Source organism: Trachinotus anak, unplaced genomic scaffold (genome assembly GCF_046630095.1).
Source record: "Trachinotus anak isolate AG129_WGS33_773 ecotype Australia unplaced genomic scaffold, CSIRO_AGI_Tana_v1 ptg000002l, whole genome shotgun sequence".
Lineage (NCBI taxonomy): Eukaryota > Metazoa > Chordata > Actinopteri > Carangiformes > Carangidae > Trachinotus > Trachinotus anak.
The window spans coordinates 6,033,517-6,039,534 of NW_027273853.1; positions in this window are offsets into that span (position 1 = coordinate 6,033,517).

The following is a 6,018-nucleotide window of genomic DNA, read 5'->3' on the forward strand; positions in this document are numbered from 1 at the left end:
AATAATAAAGTGATCCAAACTTTGGTTCAGACAGCTCATCATAAAGTTTACATATGAAAATGACAACATACTGATAGATTTTACAGCTGACACAGGGAAAGTTTTGTCAGCTATATGGTAACATCTGGAGGGAGTTCAGGAGTGGAGCTGCTGCTCCTCGGAACAATATTAAAACTGAATTGGCTTTTTTGTTTTCAGACAGTTTGCAAAACATCCCTGTAAAACACAACAAGTTACAAGCACGACAACATTTAATTTAAATGTATCAGAACAGAAAATGCAGCTTAGAGACATGCAAATGAGTGTCATGTAAGAACAAAATACATAAAATTTTAATTATAATAAATTTAATAAAAATTTTTACCAAAATATTAAATTTTAATACCATAAATAAATACCATAAAGAGTCCCTGCCTTGCATCTGTCTAATCCAGTGAGGTCAGTATAAAGATGTATGTGTTCAGATCTTCACAGCTGTTGGCTCTGTTTCAGGAAGGAAAGAAGAAAGTAGAGACAGTCCAAATTCCCCCTCGGGGCACATCTTGAGTGTGGAGTTCAAGAGATGTAACACTAATTGGCCTTACTTCCTCTTACATTCTTTGTGACAAATTTCAGAGCTGACCAGGCTCTGAAGGGGGAGCTGTTGCTTAAAGCTCAACATCTGCCGACCTTGTGATCAGCAGATCACTGGGCAGCACTGTGGGCCAGTCTTAGTCTGCTGAGAGACAGCTTGTCACACCACAGCTCATGGGACCTCACAGGCCTCATTTGCAATCAGACTGTCATGAGTTTAAGCACTTAACCTGATGGAGATGGCTCAACAGCTCAGCTTTGGCTTCCTTTCCCCCCCTGCTTTCCTAACCTCTTTTCTGTCACCTCTTCAAAGCTGCAGGCTTGCCAATTTCACTTGTAGCTGTCTCTCACAATAATGGTAATTGTTTTAATCTCCAGGGCTCACTGTTTCCACTTGTTATCATCATTTGCATGATAATAAAACAGACAGGCATTCAGCCAAATCATTCCAATTTTTATGAAATGATTTTTTTAGTATTATGAAAAGGTTGGGCAGCGTCATTATAATAGAGTCTATATACAGCGCAAGATCTACGCCCTTTTTGAGCCCTCATGTCATTTCAAAATCTACATACAAAGCCCTGTCACTTCACAAATGCTAACCTAGTCTTTTGACAACCGTGACATTTTACAGACTTTCAGAAAAATATGTATCTCATTGCATAAAGGAAAATTCATCTTTTAATGTAGGGAAAACCCCAGAGAGGAGCATTTGGGCAGCGTGGCCACAGTCAGAATGGCAGCTTGGTCCCAAGAAACACTTTTCCCATGCAAAAGAAAAATGTCTGTAAAACAATGGAGCAAAACAAATTCTGACTGTCTTTGAACTCTTTGTATCATCACAGTGTGAACCACATGAAGTATACAGTATCCGTATATCAGTGTTGTGCCATTCACATGTGCAGGGAGTCAGCCATCTGAGCTAGAGAGGGACTCTGCCACCTGTGATGTCACAAAGGGGTGATCACATACACTAGTGATGACACAAGGGACTGGACACATCCAATAGTGATGTTCTGAAGGACTGAAAACAACAACAAGTGTGAATTCACAACGGTTTGACCACATCCAACTGTGATGACACAGAGGAGTGCAAACATTCATTAGTGATGTCACCAAGAACTGGCCTAATCCACCTGTGATGTCACAAATGATTACGCACATCCAAGTATGATATCACAAAGGACTTAAACATCCACCTGTGAGGCCACAAAAGAGTGCAAACATCCTAAAATGGCAAATAACAAAGGAGTGGCGCCTTTGATGTCACAAAGGATTGAGCACATCCAGATGTCATGATACAAAGGACTGACCAAATCCACCTGTGATGTCACAAAGGACTGACCAAATCCCCATGTGTGATGTCGAATTCAGTAGTGACGACAAAAGGGAGTGGACACATCCAATCATGATGGCACAAAGGACTGAAAACAGTTTGACCATGTTCAACTGTAATGACACAAAGGGGTGCAAACAAAATGTGATGCCACAAAGGAGTGTAAACATCAAATAGTAATATCACAAAGGACTGGCCAACTCTGCCTTTGATGTCACAAAAGATTTGAGCACATCCAAATCTCATGATAAAAAGTGATAAAACCACACAAGGGACTGGACACATCAAACTGTGATGGAACAAAGGACTGGTCTAATCCACCTGTGATGTTACAATGGACCGAACACATCCAGTAATGATGACACAAGGGACTGGACATCCAATTGTGATGGCACAAAGGATTGAAAACATCCAAGGGTGAATTCACAACGGTTTGACCACATCCAACTGTGATGACACAAAGGAGTGCAAATATCCAACAGTGATTTCAAATAGGAGGTTGAAATCCTTGTTTGATGTCACAAAGGATTTTTATCCAAATGTCATGACACAAAGGACTGGCCATATCCACCTGTGATGACACAAAGAAGTGCAAACATCCAACAGTGATGTCACAAAGGACTGGCCAAATATGCCTTTGATGTCACAAAGGATTGAACACATCCAATAATAATGTCACAGAGGACTGAAAACACCCATGTGTGAATTCACAACAGTTTGACCGTGTCCAACTGTGATGACACAGAGGAGTGCAATAATCCAAAAGTGATGACAAAAAGGACTGCACTAATCCACCTGTGATGTTACAATGGAATGAACACATCCAGCAGTGATGACACAAAGGATTGAAAACATCCAACAGTGATGTCAAAAAGGAGGTTGAAATCCTTCTTTGATATCGCAAAGGATTGAGCATATCCAAATGTCATGATACAAAGGACTGGCCAAATCCACCTGTGTTGACACAAACAAGTGCAAACATCCAATAGTGATGTCACAAAGGACTGGCCAAATATGCCTTTGATATCACAAAGGATTGAGCACATCCAGTAGTGTCGACACAAGGGACTGGCAAAATCCAATAATAATGTCACAGAGGACTGAAAACACCCACGTGTGAATTCACAATGGTTTGACCATGTCCAAGTGTGATGACACAAAGGAGTGCAATAATCCAATAGTGATGACAAAAAGGACTGCACTAATCCACCTGTGATGTTACAATGGAATATGCACATCCAAATGTCATATCACAAAGCTCTGGACACAACCAAATGTGATGCCACAAAGTTCAAACATCCAATTGTGATGTCACAAAGGACTGGCCAACTCTGATTTTGATGTCACAAAGGACTGAGCACATCCAAATGGCATGATACAAAGGACTGGCCAAATACACCTGTGATGACACAAAGAAGTGCAAACATCCAATACAAACAAAGGACTCCCCATAGCCACCTGTGATGTCACAAAGGACTGAAAACACCCATGCCTGAATTCACAATGGTATGACCATGTCCAACTGTGATGACACAAAGTTCAAACATCCAATTGTGATGTTACAGAGGACTTGCTAATCCAGCTTTGTTGTCACAAAGGAGCACATCCAAATGTCATGATACAGCGATACAGTGATAAAGGACTGAAAACATCCAAGTGTGAATTCATAACGGTTTGACCATGTCCAACTGTGATGACACAAAGGAGTGCAATAATCCAACAGTGATGATAAAAAGGACTGGCCGAATCCACCTGTGATGTTACAATGGACCGAACACATCCATCATTGACGACACAAGGGACTGGACACATCCAATTGTAATGGCACAAAGGATTGAGAACATCCAAGGGTGAATTCACAACGGTTTGACCACATCCAACTGTGATGACACAAAGGAATACAAATATCCAATAGTGATGTCACAAAGGAGGTTGAAATCCGTCTTTGATGTTGCAAAGGATTGAGCATATCCAAATATCATGATACAAAGGCCTGGCCAAATCCACCTGTGATGACACAAACAAGTGCAAACATCCAATAGTGATGTCACAAAGGACTGGCCAAATATGCCTTTGATGTCACAAAGGATTGAGCACATCCAGTAGTGTCGACATAAGGGACTGGACACATCCACTAACAATGTCACAGAGGACTGAAAACACCCATGTGTGAATTCACAATGGTTTGACCATTGTATGAGGAGATAAATACCTCAGGCGGAGATAAATACCTCAACAAAATCCTGCAAGGAAATTTTAACTGTGGCGAAACTTGTACCACTGAGGCAGGATACACAATGCAAACACAAAGAATGCAAAAATAATTCTATGACACAGAACTGTAAAAATTGCAATGCTTTTCAATTATTAGCACATACTCGACATAACAAACCAACTGCCTATTACAGGTCAAGTCTGTCAGTATGGTAAGAGTTTGTCCACCCGCTGGCCGACCAACCAGATGTGATTCTGGGGTGATGTCTCGGGCTGAGGTTATATCGGTCAGTGTGATCAGGGTTCGGGTCAGACACACTCATAACTGAGCGGACCTCAGAGTCACAGTCCATGACTGGCACTGGGCCAGAGTCAGTGTCACCAGGCAAGTCAACACACATGTCTGCAGCAGGGAGGTCAGTCTGGCTGTCAGTCTGGGTGAGGGGTCCACCTTTGTCCAGAGACCAGGCGTTGGTTTGCTCCACAGCCACAGATACAGCACGCCTGCTGGGGGATACAGAGTCCCAAGTGTGGAAAGGTTGCAAGTTAACTATATGAAAGACTCCAGCATCCACACCAGTGTCCAGCCCAGTCAGTCTGTAGTTCACATCTCCCAGCTTCTGACTAACACGGAGTGAGCCTGTGAACAGGGGTGCTAGTTTAGCTGCAAAGTTGGACTGTGCGCCAGACCTAGAATGGGTCTTTACCCAAACAAGGTCACCAACAGCATAGGAGGCCTGACGGTGTCTCAAGTCATAATAGTAATTTTGTCTGTTGTGACTGTGGTCAAGAGCTGCTCTGGCATGGTTGTGAGCTTCCTGTAGGTAGGCTCTGAGAGTCTCTGGGTACGGCACATCCAGCTCATCCATGCCATCCTGAGGTTGAGCTTTCATGTGTGCTTTCATGGGGGGCTGTAAGCAGAGCAAAGCAGATTTGTGACAGGTATTTATCCCACGCCCTGTGCTTGTTCCCAACATAGGCACGTATGGCAGTTTTGAGTGCCCGGTTCACACGTTCTGTCGCGTTCGTTGGGGGGTGTTGAGCCGTAGTGAGCCTGTGCACAGATCCCAGGGTGGAAACGACATGGTCAAATAACTCACTGACAAAGGGTGAGCCTCTGTCAGAGATCAGGTAGGTTGGGGCACCATATCTGGCAAACACCTCACTGACAAACTTTCCTGCTGCCACCTGCGCTGTTGCCTCCCTAACTGCACACACCTCAATCCACTTAGAGAAATAGTCAACAAAGACCAGCAAGTAGGTGTTACCAGATGCAGTTCGGGGTAATGGGCCAACGAAATCCACTCCTGCACACTCCCAGGGCTTCTGAGGCAAGATGGGGACCATGAGACCAGTTGGTTTCCTCTGGCTGGGCTTAGTAAGCTGACAGACTGAGCAGGACATGACATATTGCTTGACATCTGCTGCCATCTTGGGCCAATGCATCAATGCAGCTCCCAGCCCAAGGTCACAGGCATCAGTGTGAATGAAAAAAGGGCTTGTGAAGTCAGGGAAACTTAAGACTGGTGCAGATGTGACACGCTCTTTCAAAATGTCCATGGATTCCTGACATTTGTCATCCCAACAGAAAACTGCATCCTTCCTCGTGAGTGCATGGAGGGGCTCCGCATGGCGAGCATGGTACTGGACAAAATGCAGGTAATATCTGGTCAGTCCGAGAAACTGTCTGACATGTTTCACGGTGGACGGGGTTTGGAACTCTATCACAGCTTTTATTTTGTCCTCATCAGGTTTGATGCCAGAGGGTGTGATGCGGTAGCCAAGGAATGTGAGCTCACTCAGACAGAACTGACATTTCTTAAGCTTCAATGAGAGGCCAGCAGTTTTGGGTCTGTTGAGCACTTCCTCCAGGTCGTTTAGATGCTGCTCAAAGG